Source organism: Dama dama, chromosome 27 (assembly GCF_033118175.1).
Source record: "Dama dama isolate Ldn47 chromosome 27, ASM3311817v1, whole genome shotgun sequence".
Lineage (NCBI taxonomy): Eukaryota > Metazoa > Chordata > Mammalia > Artiodactyla > Cervidae > Dama > Dama dama.
In genome coordinates, this window is record NC_083707.1 from 5,015,889 (window position 1) to 5,036,170 (window position 20,282).

A 20,282-nucleotide genomic window follows, 5' to 3' on the forward strand; every position below is an offset into this window, starting at 1 on the left:
TCTGGGTGACCCCTCAGGGCCTGAGAGGGGTCCATTTTCAGGCAGTGCTCAGAGAGTGTGGTCCTCCGGGCAGACTAGTTACCATAAGACTGGAGAAAAGGGCGGCCCAAGAGGTGTTGAAGGGTGGGGTCCTGGTGACATGGTGATGGATTGGGCAGGTGGGAGATGGAGGGAGGTCCAGTGTAGACGTGGTGTGTGTGGGGCCCAGGCTCTACTGGGCCATGATCACTGTCCAGTTACACCACACAGCTGTGTGAGGCCATCACATGTTCGGGAAGAGGCCTGACCACTCTTGCGAGAATGCCCGGACAGCAGCAGCCTGGGCCTCCCGGGTGCCAGAATCTTCCTGCCTCCTCAGAAACGGGTAGGTTACAGAGCACCCACCCCGCACACCGGCACAGTGAGGACCAGAGAAGTGCAGAGGCCACGCTTCCCCATACAGAGCCCCGCCCCCAGTGGATAGGCCACGCCTCCTGGCACAGAGGCCGCAACTCCCAGTGCAGAGGCCACGCCTCTCGCAGAGACCAGGACTCCTGCCCCAGAGACCACGCCTACTGGCACCGAGGCCACACCTCCCAGTGCAGAGACCACACCTCCCAGCACAGAGGCCACGCCTCCCAGTAGTGTCCCCGCCTCCCAGTAGTGTCCCCGCCTCCCAGTGCAGGGGGCCATGCCTCTCTTACAGAGACCATGCCTCCTGGTTCAGAGACCACGCCTCCCAATACAGAGCCCCGCCCCCAGTGCATAGGCCACGCCTCTCATACAGAGATCATGCCTCCTGGCACAGAGGCCACACCTCCCAGTGCAGAGACCACACCTCCCAGCACAGAGGCCACGCCTCCCAGTAGTGTCCCTGCCTCCCAGTGCAGGGGCCATGCCTCTCTTACAGAGACCATGCCTCCTGGTGCAGAGGCCACACCTCCTAGTGCAGAGAAGGAAAACCCTGTCCAGGAACACGAGAGCGCTGGCTCCCACCTCTTGCCAGGTGTCGGCGGCTGGAGGATACAGTCCGGGCTTCTCTCCTTTAGCACCAGGACACTGGTGTTAGAGGATGCCTGCCTTCTAAGTGCAGGAGATTGAGGGTTTGATGAATGTCGTAACTTCTGAACTGCTGATCCATTGTGCATACTGATAAAATTATTCTTTGAAAGTTCTTAATAGCAGTAATGTTTTTATCTGTTTCTAATTTCTTCTGGCCCATAGGTTGGTGAGAAAGACTGCAGTTCATGTCTTTGATGTGGGTAGAGTAAGGCATCTGAAAGTTGTCTTTTAATTAATCAGCCTAGAAAAATACTTTTAAGAAAATTACTTAAGAAGGAGAAAGGAATATAAAAGGAATTTAAAAGATCAGCTTTATTGAACTTTATGGAAGGATTGTCAGGGGTAGGGTAAGCTATGCAGTATGTAGGATTTATATAAAATCACAGATAAGAAGTTCTTAATGTGAATTAGGTCAGAACTTCAGGGATTTTGGCCGAGGATGGTTGTAAAATATTTGTTACAAAAAATGAAGTGGATTAAAATTCTCAGAATAAACCAGAGAGCACAGAATAGGATTCGTATGGAATTTCGAGTCAGGAAGAAGTGGGACATTCCAAAGCTGATTTATAAAAGGGCTCCTTGGATCAAAACACCACACGGTGTCAGTTAAATGCTGCATCTAAAATAACTTGAACTTGGAATTTCTCAAGCTGTTAGTGCAAAAAGAGTCACTGTGTGGAGGCATGTTTGTGTTGGATAGAAATGTACCCTTAATGGAACTCTTCTTTCTGTATTCGAATTCAAATTGTATTCTGAAAACTCTTGACTTGCTCCAGAGCTAAGTTAAAATTGGTGCAGGGGTGGGGAGGTGGGGGGGTGGAAGGGGACACTTTTCTGTCAGTTTTTGGCCCACAGAGTTCAGCAGAGCACATGAAGTGTAACAGGGAATTTAGAGACAGGCTGTTCCAAATTTGGCATGAAAATTGGCTGCCTCATCTAGAGGAAAACTTTTCTAAACAGTTGGTGGATTCTAGCGATGACCTCTGACATTGCAAGGTCTAATCCTCACTTGGGATAATACTGTTCCCAGCACAACAGATTTTATGTAATTTTAGGAGTTGATTATTGACCTCATGATGCCTATAAATATTGTTCATTTATGTTTTGTGTTATGATTTTTAAGGGAGTACAGTATTAAAACATTTTAAATGACTTTAAGCATTTAAAATCTACACTTTTGCATTTTTTTATTGTGGTAAAATATATTTAATATGTGTGTGTAGTGTTTACCATTTAAAAAATTTTTAAATGTACTCAGTGCTTACATTGGTTTTTAAATTAATGAATATTACTTGAAAGTAATATAAGGGAAATATGTGTGTTTTTCTAAGTACAGTGTGACTTAACCTTTCAGAATCCAGGATTTGGGAAGAAAAGATGATAAAAAGAGAAAATGAACTCTCTGTTTAATCCCAGCATGAAGATTATATTTTTAAAAATATTAAAGTTTGTGGTCAGGAGACGAAAGTTACCCAAATCCCTTTTATCTTAAAAGTGAATCTCCTCCCTCGGCCCAACCCAATAATTTTATTTAGTTTCTTCTTACATTGAAAGAAAGCACTTTTCCCCTAAATGCAGTAGTGGAAACTGTTACTAGATTTTTGGTTCTTTCAATGTCGAAGGGAAAATATGTAAGCTAAAATCATGAGTACTTTCTTGTAACTGTCTAACTCTGTACAATACAGACATTCATAGATCTGTTCTCAAACTTATTTTTAAAAAGCCCTCTAAATATAAAGCTATAATGAATGTAACTTTCTTAGCAATAGGAAAACAGGACACCAAATCCTTAATAATAATAAGTTTGGGTGTAATTTGGGCTGGTGACCTCACCGTGCCGCACGGTTTACTAATTTTACATTTTGCCGGGAGAAGGCAAAACCTCTCTTAGCAGGCGAGGGGACTCTGCACACAGCCTGACTTGACTACATCAGCTATTTATGTTCAGGCAGACAGAGCTAAACCGGTGCAAGGACTGTAGCTTCATTTAAGAAAAGCTCTTCAAGAACGAACTTTAAATGCTTCTCAAACCGACAGGGGAGGTTGGAGGCTTGAGACCTGGAAGTTCTCTTTCAGCGTTCCTCCTTAGTCACGTTACACTGTGACGGCCCAGGTCCTTTGTGGCTGGGGAGGTGTAGAGAATGGGAAGGAGCACTGGGACAGGCAGGCTGTACACCCCGCCCAGGCCCTTCTTCCAGGAGTAAACCGGATCATTAACAGGGGAGGATGGATCACTGTTTCCATTTATTCCCCCCCAAGTGAGAGTTTGTGTCACACAAATAACTAGTTTGGGTGGATCTCTTATTAAGTGGGCGTGGATCTGCTCCTCGTCACACACAGGGGACACTGCCAGCCTTAATCCTGGTGTCTCTAATTTCAGGTAAATGAACACTTGTGCAGAAGTGGGGAGCAGAGGTTGATGACCCATGTCTTGACCTTTCTGGTCCAGGAGAGCACGTCTCACTGTCACGTTGTCACAGGTGCGCCGGCAGGCCCCCTCCAGATGCCCGTCTATGTGTCTGGAAGGGGTGCTGGGTAACCTGCGTGTGGATGGGTGCGGATGGGGCTGTGTTCCCGGCAACCCAGGGTCCCTCAGGGTGTCCCCTTATTCTCCAAGTACAAGTCTGGATCCGGCTGTGGTTCCTCTTGGGCAGGCTGTCCCTGCAGGACCGAGGGAGCGAGAAGTGACCAGGCGGTGGTCAGAAGCACTCAAACTGCCCCGCGTTGACTCCTATGTTGAACGGAGCTGCCTTGAGGGGCTGTGATGCACGTGGCTGTCCTATCCATGGAAATGCACTTGTCTGGTAACAGAAAAAAATCAGGAATTGAATGTTCTGACAGTTTGAACATGTCTACAGATGCAGGAAATTACTAAACTTCTGCTTTGAAAATGAGGCTGCCTATGCGGATTGCCAAAGGCTTTTGAGGCTCAGACTGTAAGTTGATTTGACGTGTCGTGTCTTTCTCAAGATCACGGTCAGCACAGGGACCAGAGCCTGGCTTCGCACCCCATGACCAGCACTTGCTTCTGAGCCGGTTGTCACCTGCAGCCGGTGGGGAAAATGGTCACCCCTGCCCCCGATGCTCAGTGGGCAGAGGGGAGGCGGGCTGGCAGGAGATCTGGTGGGAGGCAGTTGTTCTCTGAGGCAGAGAAATGGGACCACTGTTCATGTTCCTCCGGCCCTGGGCTCCAGGTGATGCTCCCCGAGACCCAAGGGTGCCTCTGATGGACTCTGGATCCTGGACATCAAGGCCTCATGTTGGGCCTCAGGTCGGGCCTCCAGTGAGCCGTCCCAGCCTCTCTTTTAGTCTCTCCTTTGGAAATCTCGTCCTCAGCCCCTGCCCTGTCGGCCCCATCTTTGTGTTGCTGTGGGCCCTCGGGCCAGGTGCTACAGGTCCCCGGTCGGCTTCCCCGGCCATGGGACGTAGCTTCCTGTGTCTTTGGGAGCGTGACCGAGGTCACCCTCATGGTGAGGACTTCCATCGCCTGGCCTTCCCTGTCCACTTGTCCCCTCGGTCCTCCTGCCCCCCGGGGCCTGCTTCCCGGCCAGGCCCGCCCTGCCAGCTCCGTTCCCCAGATGTGGGCTGTGAACCCGGAAAGTCCCTTCTGCCTTCCAGGTCTGCCTCAACATCTCCTCTGCATCTCCTGGAGCCCTCCTCCACCCATGTCCCCCAGAGCTGACCACGTGCCCAGGGCGCCCCTCTGCCCTCCACGGGCTTGGACGCCTGGGTCTGATTTGACCCCTTGGGCAGAGCTCTCTTCCGGATCCTCCCCCCATGTCCTGGTGCCGGTGGGGTGAAGCGTGTGCAACGAGAAGGGTCAGTGTGTGCATGTGGTCGTCGTGGTGTGGCAGCCTGGATGGTCTGGGCTGCATGGGGCGACACGTGGGCATGGAGGCACAAATGCAGGAGGAGCCTGGGGGAGGCGTGTCCCTGGGTGACGTCACGGCCCCGAGCCGCACGGGGAGGCAGCCGCACGGTCGCGCGCTGTGCCAGTCTTCAGCTGGACCCCAACCCTGATTAATGTAATTAATATCCCACATCAAGAAACTGCGGGAGCTCGAATTAATATTCGCTCCCAAGGGACCTCGGCAGTTTCCAGCAGTGCTCAAACGAGTCACTGGGGACGAGGCAAGTCTGAAGAGCAGTGGTTGGAAACCTGGGTGTTTTTAATCCAAAGAGCCCCTGCGCTCCTACAGTTTGGATTGGGGTGCGGTGGGCACAGGTGAGCGTGGGCAGAACCGGGTCTCTGCGATCCTCCCCCCTGCTCCAGCACATCACGTGCCTCTGGCTCTAGAAGCTTCTCCCTGCCTGGTCTTCCCTTGGCCTTCGCCTTCCCACCCGTTTCTCTTCTCCCTTTCATCTGCTGCGTTCTGCCATCTTTATTTCTGAGGTGGCCTCTTAAATATCAGAGCGTGGCGCTCCAGCCTGTTTCTCCCTCGCCAGAGCAAGGCACTTGGCCTCCCTGCCCGGCCACCTCCATGCTGTGTGACCTTAGCCAGGTGTCGGCCTTCTCTGTGTCCCACTTGCCTTATTCATAAAGTGGCCAGGATGACCATAATTCCTTCACAGGGGAGATGGACTGATGGGTGGAATATGCTCATACCTGGCACCTGGCAAGCACTCAAAATATGTTAGCTGTTCTCACCTGCCCCTCAGTGACAGCCTCCCAGTGTCGGGGAGCAGGTGCCCCTAGGAAGATCTGGGAAAGAGGCGGCAAGGACCTTCGCGCGGCTCTGTGGAGGCGGGTCCATTGTGTGCTTGGCCGGACCACACCAGTGGTGCTCACATCCCCTTTGTTGGGAGGGACCTGTGTCTTCCAGCTAAGCCTGGAGATGAGAACATGTCACCTGAGCGAGTGAAGAAAGGGAAATTACCATGAGCTCTGATTTCCGGGAATCTCTGCCTGCCTTTGTCATTTATCAAAGGGTGTGTTTAATTTATGATGGAGAAGCTAGACTTCCACGCACTGCTTGTGGCTCATGCAACAGAAATACTTCATTTTAGACTTTAAAAGATGTTTGCAAGAGCTGTTCTTGTAGCTCGCTGTAAGATATGTCCGGAAGGACTTTCCGGGGGGGTGCGGGTGGGAACACTAGCACACCTCAGTTGGAACCTGGCTCCAGTGCTCTGCTTTGTAAGCGCCAGTGGCCAGGCCGGGCCAGGCCGGGCCGGGCCGCCTGGAGGTGTGGCCCCGAGACCCGCGGTCCAGGATGAGTCACTCGGGGTGCAGAGTTCCTGGTGGGGCTCGGGACGCTGCACGGCAGGTCTTTGCTGGCCATGCGCTGACAGCCGGCATCAATGGATGGTCAAGATTAGGAAACCAGAGAAAATGTGAGAGTCGCTCAGTCTCATCTGGCTCTTTGAGACCCCATGGACTGTAGACTGCCAGCCTCCTCTGTCCGTGGAATTTCCCAGGCAAGAATACTGGGGTGGGTTGCCATTTCCTTCTCCAGGGAATTGTCTCGACACAGAGATTGAATCTGGGTCTCCCGCGTTTACTGCCTGAGCCACCAGGGAAGCTCATGAAACAATAGGCCCTGCAGAGCGTGGTGCGAGTGGAGAGGCTGAGGACTCTCAGTTTTACTGTCCGGGAAAGCCTTGCGGGAAGAGTATTTGCATATGAGTAAGATTTCTTTTGCCCACATTTGTGGAGCTTGTTGCTCTTGGAACAGTATTTTTGGGCAGAGGGCTTTTGGGAGGCACAACACTGCTTCTTTCTTGTTGAAAAGCAATAGCAAACTTTTCTTAAAAAGGTAATTACTTTAATACCGACTTCTGGTTGTTTCAGACTCTGAGAGGCTGGGGGTGTCTTCTCCCGTGCACCAACGTCACCTCCACCTTCTGGGAAAGTCAGATTTGGTTCCATGAACATTCCTTCCTGTTTAATCCGTCAGACTTCACAGTTGCGGATTGAGGACAGGCTAAGACCCGGTGTTACTTTGACTTTGGCATGGGACTGCTCTTCCCAGCGTAACTGGAAATGTGTTCAAAGGGGTCTGATGGTAAATAGACAAGTAACTGAGCACAAACACCTCGTGGTGAAGCCCTGTGGTCACCTCCGTTTTTGTTAGGACCGAAGGGTCAGAGAGTGAATTCCAGCACAACTCTGCAGGAATCTCTCCCTGAGAGGGAGCTGGGTAAGCAGCTCTGCAGAGAGAGCGTGGTACGAGAGGAGAGGTTGAGGACTCTCAGTTTTACTGTCTGGGAAACCCTTGTGGGAAGGATGTTAGTTTGCACATGAGTAAGATTTTTCTTGTCCACATTTGTGCAGCTGGCTGCTCCTGGGACAGTATTTCTGGGCAGAGGGCTTTTGGGAGGCACAGACCTTCCCTCTCTCTGCTGGGAGGAGCCATGTCAGTGCCGGAAGCAATGATGTGATCAACCAGTTACAAACTCTGGGATGTCCCTATTTCCATCTTTGGTTTTTATGGGTGGTCTTTAACGAGCGGGGCTGCACATCTTTCTCTGCACCCTATGTGCAGCGGGGACACACGCGTGGACTCAGGCCTTTGTGACTTGGGGGTTTTCACCAGAACAGACATTCTGGAAGATCAAGTATGTTCGACCTGCAGTTAAGGAGACCATGGTGGTGAGTCTTCTTCTTTTGCCAGTAATTGTGTAGGTTGTCCTGTGTGTAAAGTCCTGAGATGGTTTGCTGTGAAGGAGACTCTGGCTTTGAAGAATGCAGGGGATGTTGCTCTTCTGGGAGGATCCCAAGCTGCCTGGTGTGGCGATGGGCGTGCGTGTGAGTGCATGACTCCGTGTGGCCACGGCAGGCCCCCACTGCCAGGAAAGCCTGGACAGCCCTGCCATGATGGAAATGCTCAGAAAAACATTTAGAAGCCCAAAGGAAAATACTGACTTGGATTTTAATCTGAAAGCTATGATGCAAGATAGGGCAAAAAGGGCAAGTTTATATGTGGCTCAAAATAGTAAGGGATTTACTTGCAATGTGGGAGACCTGAGTTTGATCCCTGGGTCCGGAAGATCCCCTGGAGAAGGGAATGGCTACCCACTCCAGTATTCTTGTCTGGAGAATCCCATGGACAGAGGAGCCTGGTGGGCTACAGTCCATGGGTCTCAAAGAGTCAGACATGACTGAGTGACTAACACTATACAGTTTCTCTCTGGATTTGGGGAAAATCACCGGGTTTTCAGTGTCAGAGGAGGAAGCAGCCGAGGCATTTCTTTGAGCAGTTGCCTGCCCCAGGGACTGAGGCCAGCATCCTGACTTGCAGGTACTGATGGCCATGTGAGCCAGCCACTTGCCCAGGTGTGAGCACCACCTGGTGGCCCGGCTGGCCCAGGTGGGCCCGCAGCAAACATCTTGAGGCTGTCTGAGTCCCCAGACATGGGATGTGGGCTCAGAACCGGCCTCTGACCCCTCTCATGTGCGGTGGCCTTGGTTTCCACGTGCTTCCACCTTGTTGTTGTTTAGTCTCTAGGTTGTGTCCGACTCTTTGCTTCGACCTTGAGTTTTACATTGTTACCGAATCTTGGATTTGGGTTGGAAAGAAGAAGGGACCTGAGTTCACTGAGAGCTGACGAGGTCCCAGGCACTGGCCCAAGGACCTTGTGGACACTTTTATTTTACGTTTGTGAGACAAGATTCCCTGGTGGCTCAATGGTAAAGAATCTGCCTGCAATGCGGGAGACCCAGGTTTGATCCCTAAGTTGGGAAGATCTTCTGGAGAAAGGAATGGCTACCTACTCTAGTGTTCTTGCCTGGAAAAGAGGATCCTGGTGGGCTACAGTTTATGGGGTCACAAAGAGTCAGACAGGACTGAGTGACTAACACCAAGGATGAGTTTTTCACAACTGCAGAAGCTGTGGGTGACAGATGACTCTCTTCTAAAGGCCACGTTACACAGGGCTTCTCAAAGGCGTGGGTCCAGGCATGTGAGATGCTGACCCCTCTGACTGCACTCCCCACCCCCCGCCCCAGGCCTCCTTCACTTGCCCGCACATGGGATGGATGGTCCTGTTTTCCAGGGGGCCGTGGTCCCAAGAGGTGGGGGAGCAACCGCGGTTCCCAGAGGAGTGTCCCGCTGCTCCCGGGCACTGGGGGCCTTGGTGGTGGTGACCAGTGTCCAGTTCTGTGTCAGAAACATGACTGAGGAGTCAGGTGGTGAAAGTCTGTTCTGCTTGCCTCGTGGCTTCCAGAAAGACAAGGGGCAAGGCAATGATCCATCATGAATGGAGGCAGTCATGTACCATGGATTCTGGGTGCAGGAATCATAGCTGTTGTTTTACTGCAATTTCTGTCCGGGGATGGGCCCCTTGTTTGGGGGAGCGGTGTGCCCAGCCGGCCACTGAGGAACACGTTAGTATCTGAAACCTGGCGCCAGGCGTCTTGTTGGCCTTCGATGCTGGGACTCACCAGCTCGCACTGGGTTATTTGGGGATCGGAGGGGGCTGTAGCTCTGGGCCCGTCACTGAGCGAGGCCCCACATGTGCTCGCTCCTCTTGCCGACAAGTCCCCGGCGATGGTTCAGACTCGGATTTGGATCCCCGTCGGTGAAGCGGTACAGCTGCTGGTCATGGGCTCAGGAGGGCGGGCGGGTTCCGCTGGACCGAGGCTGGTTCAGAGCGAGAGTGGAGGAAGCACCCGCCACTGGGGTGAGGAGGGGTGGGGAGACAGAGCATCTTCCTCCGGGAGTGGGGAGCCCTGTGATAGCATCTCAAGCTGAGGGGACCTGCTTGCCCCTCGAGCTGGACAGGAGCTGTTAGTCACCCTCGCACCCAGTCTGCTCGGGAGGTCAGGGCGGCCTCTGATCATTAGTGATGGTTATCACATAATGTGACAGAAGCTCATTCAGAGAGTTGAGTTGGAAACGTGTACTTTAGGGCGATTGCATTTTGTTTCGAATTGCATGGGCAGGACACACAGGTCCCGCTGTTTTCTTTCCCAGGTCTGTGCTCTCGGGACACCTGGCTGGCACATCCCCGCTGTGTAGTCACATGGCCCTGTTCCAGGACAGACTTGTGTTGACCTGTGTCCTCGGTGAACGACATGAAGTTTATGAGTAGTTTTCTCTTTCACCAAGCAGTCGATGATGTGGTTTGTGAACTCTGTTGTTGTTCAAACTCTAAGTCGTGTCTGACTCTTTGCAACCCCATGGACTGCAGCACTCCAGGCTTCTCTGTCCTCCACTGTCTCCCGGAGGTTGCTCAAGTTCATGTCCACTGAGTTGGTGATGCCATCCAACCATCTCATCCTCTGCTGCCTTCTTCTCCTTTTGCCTTCAGTCTTTCTCAAGGCTGTGATCCCTGAGGGGCAGTGAACGTGAAGGTCTGGACCAGGGTGTCCATCACCTGGAGGCAGCCACTGAGAGCCCGGCAGCTGCTGGCCTGGCTTTGGGTCATCTGCCACCAGTGCCCAGGCGGCCCTTCACCTGGTCTAGGCAGCTTACAGCACCTGGCTGAACAGAGGGAGACCCCGTCGAGAAAGGGCGTCTGGGGTCTGATGTGTTGTAGCGAGTGGGGGTGGGGAGTGAAGAGAGGTAGGGGTCACCCCCAGCACCCTTCATTGTGGACCCAGTTCTGAGCCGGAACCAGATGGACGATCCGGCCATGGTCGCTGATTAGGGATCTTGGCCTCTGGGTTCCTGGAAAATGTTTGCAGCACCTGCTCTGCCCCTTGCTGCCTCTCTGTTCACTGCAGGCCCGTCCTGAGCTCAGAAGCACAGCCCTTCCCGAATAATCCAGGCTTGACTGCCAGTGGAGAGACTCCATTTCAAGTTACCATTTCAAGATACCATTTCTCTCCAGGGACCAATGGGGTGGGGCTGGGAGCTCTGAAATTAAAAAAAAAGAAAAGAAGAACTTGGTTGTATTCTATATTTACTGTTTCTAAAAGCTGATGCTGGGTAAGATGCTTCGACTTCCATCCTCATTTCTGCAAGTTCATCTACGACCTTGTGCAGAATTTTCTTAACTTTAGTAGCTGAATCACACAATAACGTTATTGTGGGGGCTGAAAGTGGATTTTTGTTTGTTTATTCTTTTATCCTTGCAGGGAAAGGATAGACAGCCTTTTATCTGCAGAATTCAGAACTTGCAGCGAGGTGTCATTAACTGTGCTTGGAAGTGTATTTTTAGACAGGAAGGAGGATACGTCCTACAGCCATGTGACATCATGTTCTTGTCAAGAATTGTGCTTTGTAAACATTCTCTGATAGATCACTCTCCTTAAGAGGCTGGAATATCCAGCGGCTTGGGTTAGTGATAAACCAGGTCATGTTACAGTAGTTGTAGGCAGTCATAGATCTGAAAAACTTAAACTGGTTATGGTATATGTACTTTATATGGGAAAGCGTTTGGGGAAGGATGTGTCCTTTTGTTGGAGAAGGAAATGGCGACCCATGGCAGTATTCTTGCCTGGAGAATCCCATGGACAGAGGAGCCTGGTGGGCTGCAGCCTGTGGGGTCGCAGAGTCGGGCACGGCTGAGCAACTGTCACTCACTCACTTGTCCTTTTATAATTCTGACCCTCTTACAGTATCTGCTGGTGTCCGTACAGTGGTAAACAGGATCTTAAACAACTTTTCGCATGATATTCCTTTCTGCTGTCCTGCCAAAATGGACTCAATTCAGTGTATCCTTACAGAAAATGTTTGTAAGCTGTTGCTTAGATTTAGTACAATTGCTTCTTGAAGTATTTATCTGCTGTGCACGCCTCACGAAGGCATTTTTGGGGCTGAGTTCTGTGCTCACAGAACTACACTGGAAGGTAATGTTTAACAGAATGGTTTATGGCTTACTGCATGCAATTATCTCCCTCTGTATTCGTGGGCTCAATTCTTTCTTTTACTCGGTGGTGGGGACTTCCAGGTGCTTTCATAAAAGCACAGAAGAATGAGATAATATTTGAGAGGTATTAATGGTGATCTGTTTTCTTATACTGGGAGAGAAATGTTGGTTTTAAGTAAAAGGCTAGAAAGCAGGTCAGTATGTGTGTGTTGGGGGCAGATATTGCCCTTTGCTGTTGATTTACATGAAATAAGATGCAGCTTATTTCTAGAAGCAAATTCAGTTAAAATGTATTTATTATGCAATGAGTTAATACGTGTTTCAAAAAGGTGTGTCATTAGACCAGGAAGTGTTCCATAGTAAGAAAACATAACGTGTCTGCCCATGACTATTTTGTTTTTGATAATTTCTAAAAAAAAAAAAAAAATTGGACACCAAATCAGTGGCAGTTTGTACATGTTTGAGGTTTGCCTGAATAAAGACCTCTAAACAGGATTTTCTCTGCCGTTTGTCTAAGGCCTTCTGGTGTTCCATGTTTGTTTTAAAAAAGAAACTGATGAGTCCTCATTTTCTCGGTATCCCTGAGTTTCCAGTGTTTCTGAAATTAGTGGAAATGTTGCCTTTCATCGTCTCAGTGCAGGATGGAAAAAGAGTGAAAGTAAAAAACTTGTGCTTTTGTGGTTCCGAACTGAATAGCGAGTGATTTTCCTGTATTTTTTTAATAAAGCCCTTGGGTGACGACAGATTTCGGGGAGCCGCCCAGCTTGGGGGAGATACAGTTCTGAGCTCCTTGAAGCCCGGCTCTTATTGGAAATGTTGACAAGATCATTAACTACTCAGCCCTGCGGGGGCCCTCCAGGAAGCTGGGTTTACCGCCAGATCGCCAGCTCTTTGTGGTGGACTTGGGGCTCCGGCAGGACCCCTATCTGCAGGAGACTGCAGAGCAACCTCTGGCTCCAGAGACTTTTCTCCCCGCCCCTCACCCCTTTTTTCCAGTTTTGTGAAGTTTCCTTTTTAAAGGACAAATAGATTTCTAAAGCCACTATTTAATATGAGACTTGGGAACTAGTAAATAAAAAGCTTCAGTGGATTCATTTTGGAGAATAGCAGAAAAAGCAGTAAAAGGATGCCTGTTTCCTTTTGAGATTAAAAAAAAAAAAAATCCACCATCTTTATTTTCACGTGGATGCCTCTTTCTCAGGCCTAACTGTTTTGGGTTTTCCAGGATATGTTACTAACAGCCGGGAAAGAATATTCATAAGTCCTTCCTTGTTTATTCTGGGCCTTTTCTGAATGTAATCAATAATTATATTGTGTATTCATCTGCTTTTGTTCTCCTGTAAGGTCAGAGCTGACTGAGTTTTTGTATTTTAGTAAAAGGACATGTGGGCAGCTTATATGTTCACATTAATTTATATTTCCTTTAGCAAGGGTCTTGGTAGGCTGTCTTTACTGTTAGAGCATGTTCTTGCCTCTGGAGGCAAAGATGGCATCTCTGTCTGCTCAACCAGGAATGTACTGGGTTTTTGACACATTGTGGTAAACAGCCTCATCAAGGATACCCTACTTGTGGAATGACGCTGAGGTCTTCTCTACATTTCTTCTTGAATGGGTGGACGATTCCGAAGCTGTGGCCTGAGGTACCAGAATAGAAGCGAGTCTTGTTTTTAAGTGACCGCAGAGTTTAGTAAATAAACCCTTATCATAGATAGTTTCATGTGGGGATTCGCGTTGGCACTCACATTGGTTTATCTGGGGCTGCCAAATAATTTAAAGGAAAGCTTTGTTTAGGAAGATGGACTTTTATCACAATCGTGTCTGTGGCCCGGTCAGGTCACCTTGTGTCCCGAACAAAGCGTTTTTCAGGTTTACCTTTAAAACGAGTGCTTTTGGCAGAGAGGTCCGAGCAAGCTGTTCTCTGGCCGCCGGTGCGGGGGGGCGTCCCCCAGGCGCTGGGACGTCGGTGTCCTCCTCCGCTGGGGGAGGCCAGCGGGCTTCCCGGTGAATGCCCCGATTCTCGGGGTCGCCGCCTTCGCTTCGCCTTGTGCGAGTGGAGCTCGCTCATAATGGATCATTGATTGACCTGCCTGGGCCAGGCGGCCGAGGCCCTCGCGTCGGGCAGTGAATGCGCCGCTTCACGGGGCGGCTCCGACCCGGGCTGGCGCGATAAGCCGGGATTGTTCATCGGGCGCAGACTGGCGCGTGGGGAGAGGACGCCTCGTCGTCGTGACGGAGCCCTCCGCGGTCGCTCGGAGAAGGGGCCTTCTGTCTCCGCGGAAGATGAGCCCGTGCGGCGTGTCAGTGGTGCATGTTCAGTCCCGGCTCTAATGCCCCAGGCTCGCTGGGAAGGCCCTCGCACTGTCCGCTGGAGGACAAGTGGGCGCCTCTGAGATCCAGCCCCGGGAGAGGGCGCCTCACTGTCGCCCGGAGGCCGCTTTTGGAGTTGTGGGACCTGCCTTCCGCAGCCAGAATACCCTGTCAGTATCCTGAGCGGCCTGCCTCTCTGCCCCGAGCTGTTTCCTTCGTGAGGGCATCTTCCCCACAGCACCGACGCCTCAGTTTCCACGGGCCCCCCCACTGTGAGCCCAGCCCGGCCCTTCCGCCTCCCGGAAGCCCCCCACCCCCAGGGTCACCCACGGAGAGGAAGGAAGGGAGACCACGGGGCGTCCGCTGCCGAGCTGGTTCTTAAGAGTCACAACGTGGTTGACTCGGACTGAAGGGGCTTGGTTCGCAGACGGCTGGAGCCGCAGCTTTGGCTCTGTCCAGAGAGCAGCCCAGACCCAGGGCAGGAAGTGCCCATCTTCCTGCAGCCCCAGGTCCGGGGGCAGGTTTGGGTCCCTTTAAAGAAACGCGCATCCTTTCCCCACCCCCACCCCCAAACTTGAAACTTTTATTTTGCATGGGAGTATAGCCTATTAGAGGCTTCCAAGGTGGCGCTAGTGGTAAATAACCTGCTTGCCAGTGTAGGAGACTTAAAAGATTTGAGTTCGATCCCTGAGTCGGGAAGATCCCCTGGAGGAGGGCATGGCAACCCACTCCAGTATTCTTTCCTGGAGAATCCACATGGTCATAGGAACCTGGTGGGCTACAGTCCATAAGACTGCAGAGAGTCAAACAGAACTGAAGCGATTTAGCATGCATGCATGCGTAGCCAGTTAACAAGTGTGGTAGTTTCAAGTGAACAGCAAAGGGACTCAGCCATACATATGCATGTACCCATCTGTAACTCAATCGGTAAAGAGTTTACCTGCAATGCAGGAGACCTGGGTTCGATTCCTGGGTTGGGAAGATCCCCTGGAGAAGGAAATGACAACCCACTCCATTATTGTTGCCTGGAGAATCCCATGAACAGAGAAACCTACAGTCTATGGGGTTGCAAGGGTCGGACACGACTGACCGACTAAGCACGCGCACACACACACCTTCTCCCCCCAGCCCCCATCCCACCCAGGCTGGCATATAACATTGAGCAGAGTTCCCTGTTGCATGGGTCTCTGATTCCTTTCTCAGGATGTGACTTCAGTAGAACAGATTTTGATGGTTTTGGGAGAAAGGAATACAAAACTTTGTGTTGGATAACTTCACAGAGCAGAAAATGGCGAGATTTCCTGTTGAGTCAGGGCTGAGCTTATTGTGTGAGAATACAGGATATTCTACCTTCTCCCCCGACAGTGCTGCACTGAACCCGTCAGAAGATGACTGTTTAGGGAAGAGAAACCTCAGCAGCCTTGCCAGATTTTTGCCCTGGGACGTGATGGGAGGCTCTTCCTGAGTGCCCATGTCCTCGTGCCTGACTTTGCCCTGTTGGCACAGAGGCTGCACCCCACAGAAGTTTGGGGGCATCCCTTGAGTATCTCTGGGGCAGGACTCTGAAACATCAGCAAGTAGCCTCCTAAAGTAAAATGCTGCCTTCACTTGGACAGTTTCATATTATTCAGATGATTTTTTTCCTTTGAGTTTTGAATACTAGAATTTAACAAAAGGTAATTTCCCCAAAGTGCATTCCTTAGAGACTCCTGGGCTTCCTGGGGGCCTGGAGAGGGAGCGGGGAGACAGGTGAGGGGGCGGGCCCACCTGCCCCACCCAGCTGCCCCATAGCAGCTCTGTTTCCCATTGTGTTACTTAACCAGAGTTGCAAGTGGGAGTTATTTTTTTTAACTTCTTTTGTGAAAACTATCCTAAACACCACAATAATGGACAGAGTAATTGAAGAGCATCTACACACCCACCATCCAGCCCAAGCAGTTGTCAACGGTTTGACATATTTGCCTGCTCCTCTCTTTTGTAACCCACCTCCAAATATTTGATTATATACCCCCCAAAGCTAAAAATGTTCTCCTGTATTACTGACCTAACAGAACAGTAATTCTCAAATACAGTCTTAATATCCCATACTTTGTATGGGGCCTGGATGAAGCTAGAGCAGGTTGGAACCTGTGTGCTGTGGACGATTATAGCTGTTAGGGGAACACTGTGTAATTGTATTTAATAACCTCTGCAGTGAACCCGCCAGGGTCCAGTGAATACACAGGGGTTACTGTTTAGCCATTTCCAACCTAGCTTCCTAAACTGTCATTTCCTCCTTTTGAACTGATTAAACCAAATAGTGTCACTGTCAGGGACTCGGTATCTTTGGGTGCTGCACTGCCATTTCATTCATTTATTTAATGACTGTTAATAACAACACCTACTATATGTTGACCATGTATTATGTGCTAAACGTTGCACCTTGCCTGAATTTATCCTCACAAAAATAATACAGTTCACATCGCTATCATTTACACTTTAAAAAGTGGAGAGATGGGCCAGGGACCTGAGAGGCTGAGACACTTGCTCCCGGTCACACGGCTGATCCCAGGGAGTGGCAGAACTGGGTTTGGATCTTGGGTAGCCCAACTTCAGAGCTCATGGTCTAGATCACCTGTCATGGTGCTGTGATGCCCGCTGCCTGCTTGTCTCTGCTCTGGCATCAGGATTCAGTGGTACTTGGCGAACTGGCCTTCTCACTGTAGGATGCCTAACCCAAGAGTGACCCGTTAAAGAAGCTATTATAGAACCATGTCCAGACAGGTGCTGCAATTGGTACAGGGCTGGCGATGGAGAAGCAACATGGGCCTCACCTGGTCACAGGTGTCAGGATGGTGCGGAGAGACCACACCTGAGAAAGGTGGGCGGTGCGTGGGACCTGCACGCCTGAGGGCCCCGAGGTGGGAGTAAGCAGGCGTGCTGCGGGGTGTGTGGCAGGCACAGTCACCAGCTGAGAGCCCAGGGACCCCAGCGCAGGGCTTCAGGCCCGTAGGAGCCCACTGGGGGGGTGTCCGGGCCTCATCCTCCTGGTGTGAAAGCCTGTGATGAGCTGAAGTCTGAGAGAGGCCCCAGCCGGGAGGCCCACGTGGGTGTGAGAGGAAGGGAGGTGTGTGGGTTCAGGTGTGAAACGGAGGTCCAGCCCGCAGGATGTCGGGGTCACTCCTGGCTGTGGGTGAGAGGCTCAGGGCTCGTTCTGAAGGCCCGTTGAGCGCACAGCCCCCTGCTCCCAGGCTGCCCCGGCTTCCTGGGCAGGTTGTCACTGCCCGCCCTGCCCCGTGGCTGCCGTGTGGTTCCGTGTTCCTTCCCGACATCTGGGTCCTGCAAAGGCAAGCCTGTTGCTTGGTTACCCGCGCGCGTAGGTCCCCAGCGTGGCCTGGCACACAGTCGGCCGTCAGGGACTGTGATGAAATCCTCACTAAGTTGCCCGCCGACCGCACTGTGGGGCTTCCACCAGGGGAGTGGTCCCTGGACACCGTGTGGGACGCCGACGGACCGTGGTCGCGTGTTGGTTCCCACAGGTCTGACAGCTCGGTCACAGGGCGTTTCCTCCTGGTGTGTGTCCGGGGTCCCTGCCTGCAGGGCTTGTTCAGAAAGGCCTTACTGTCGGCAGGGGAGTGGGGGGGCTCACTGGATCCTGGAGCCCGTTCTCAGGGTCACCGGGGGCCCTGCAGGAAGTTAGTTCTCCGCGTGGTGTCTGGTCCAACACTCAGTTCCCAGGGTCCTCACTTAGAGGAGTGATTTATTCGCTGAAACATTTACCCACAGATTAAATCCCAGCTCCAGTGTCTGCAGCCTTGAGAAAGTCGACGTGTTTCACTTGTGCTGTGCAGGTGTGAGAAGAGAGTCGTTCTAAGGCATGGCGGTGCCTCACACACATTCATTCTGACCTGTTTCTTTGTTTTTTGTCCTTCACAGGATCGTTTCTTAAAGTTTAGCGGCGTGTTTTATTTCCAAGATGTTGATATTTTGCCCTCTCTTAAACCCCTCCCCCACCCGCGTGATAATGCATTTTTATGTTATGAATACAGATTTATGTTTTCTTTAATAAATATTTTACTTTTTATTATTGTAGTTACCAAATAATATTGTTATTGTTGTTTTGTTGCTAAATCGTGTCCAACTCTTTTACGACCCCATGAACTGTAGCCCGCCAGCCCCTCTGTCCATGGGATTTCCCCACAAGAATACTGGATTGGGTTGCCAGTTTCTCCTCTAGGGGATCTTCCTGACCCAGAGATTGAACCTGAGTCTCCTTCATGGCAGATGGATTCTTTACCACTGAGCCACTTGGGAAGCCCATAAAATAATATAGGTGTATATAAATACAAATACTTATATAAATGTAAACTTGCCTAACCTTTTCAAAAAGAAACTTATTTCCAAAATTACACAAGGCATTTTTAAAAAGTAGCTTCAAACTGTTTGTTACATTCCTTTGAGAAACACACACAGACACACACACACATACATGGAATGATGCACTGGAAATCTATTTTAAAACCCTAATCAGCAAGCCATTTTCATGCCTAAACAATTAAATTACAGGCTTGTCTGGCAAGTTCCCAATTACAGCCTTGGAAAAACTTTGTAATACAACAACAAAAGTGGTTCTTTATGGGCAAAATGTGACTCCAATGGGGCTGTGCTGCTTATGTGTATGTACACGGGTCGTGTGTCAGCTAAAACACACGTAACATGCATTTTCTCTCCCCGCTTAACTTCCTAACGTTTGTGTTGTTCGAAGTACGGAAGGTTTGAATAAAAAGCTCACACTTATTGACACACTTTGTGAGGCTAGTTATCTTCAGGTTAATGTGTTTTAGGAAAAGTTGAAGCACCAAGTCGTACATGGCATGTGTTTGCCTGGGAGAGTGCAATTGTGGCTGTTTAGTACTCTCACAGGGCGGTGTTGGAGGAGAACCGCTTATCACCAGAGACCCCAACCAGGGTTGAGAAACCATCTGAGACCCTCAGGCTCACGGAGGCTGGGGATGGTTCAGTTGCTCAGTGGTGTCTGACTCTTTGTGATCCCATAGACTACGGCCTCGGAGGAGGCAATGGCAACACACTCCAGTACTCTTGCCTGGGAAATCCCATGGATGGAGGAGCCTGGTAGGCTGCAGTCCATGGGGGACATGACTGAGCAACTTCACTTTCACTTTTCACTTTCATGGATTGGAGAAGGAAATGGCAACCCACTCCAGTGTTCTTGCCTGGAGAATCCCAGGGATGGGGGAGCCTGGTGGGCTGCCGTCTATGGGGTCGCAGAGTCGAACACAACTGAAGCGACTTAGCAGCAGCAGCAGCAGCAGACTACAGCCTGCCAGGCTCCTCTGTCCGGGATTCTCCAGGGAAGAATACTGGAGTGGGGTGCCATTTCCTCCTCCAGGGGAACTTCCCGACCCAGGGATCAAACCTGAGTCTCTTACATCTCCTGCATTGGCAAGTAGACTCTTTACCACTAGTTCCGCCTGGGAAGCCCAGTGCTATGGTATATGCGGCTAATAAGGTCCTCCCAAATCTTCTAACTGGGGCTGCCGCCCGTGTGCATTTTTACCTTGGAAGTTCTGACGACACCATTCTTTTCTTTTGAGGAAAAGAAGTGATGACCATCTTAAGCAGCGATTTTTGCTTGCAGCTAAAAAGAACGATCATGAAGATTGCTGATTGGGCCACAGGCTAAGGAAAGCCAGTTGTGGGAAATTCCATTTTGACTCTTTCTTTAAACGTTTGCAAGAAACTTTGTGAGTCAACCCTGGGCTTCAGGAAGGGGGTCACTTAGTGGTGGAGCCAGTTTTGTTAAGGTTATGATTTCCTTAACGATAATGGTGTTCTGAGCTTAAGTGGTCATTACCCTTATGGTGTTTTTCCATTTTTCCATTTTCCCCCTCCAAATATTTTTAAGTTCTTTAAAAAGACATCCCGGCTCATTCTCAGAGGGATCGACAGCAGGGCTTAGTGTTGAATGATGGGGGTGGGCAGAGAAGTGGAAAACAAAAGAGAGAAGAGCTTGTTGTGCTGGTTCACAGGCACCATGAACACCCTGCTTAAGAATTTTCCTGTAAATTGCAGGACCCTGCTGCCTTCCACATGAAGCTTTTAAGCTAGTTTTTCAGGAAGCCCAGATAAGAAATGAAAAGTATATTCTCTAGCATTGGGTTTCTAGAGTGGAAGCATCT

At 50.6% G+C, this 20,282-nt stretch overlaps 1 protein-coding gene across 7 annotated transcripts in view; it reads left to right on the top strand.

The window, feature by feature from the left end:
* The window catches only part of ZNF516 (zinc finger protein 516), a 96,682-nt gene that overhangs the window by 24,678 nt on the left and 51,722 nt on the right, over positions 1 to 20,282 (top strand). Inside the window, exon 1 of one of the 7 annotated variants that reach the window (XM_061131294.1) lies at positions 2,918 to 3,521. The exons of the other annotated variants lie outside the window; for them this stretch is intronic. The gene's annotated coding sequence lies outside the window, so the exon portion shown is untranslated. Of the gene's footprint in view, positions 1 to 2,917; positions 3,522 to 20,282 lie in introns of those variants that run through there. 7 annotated transcript variants of the gene reach the window in all.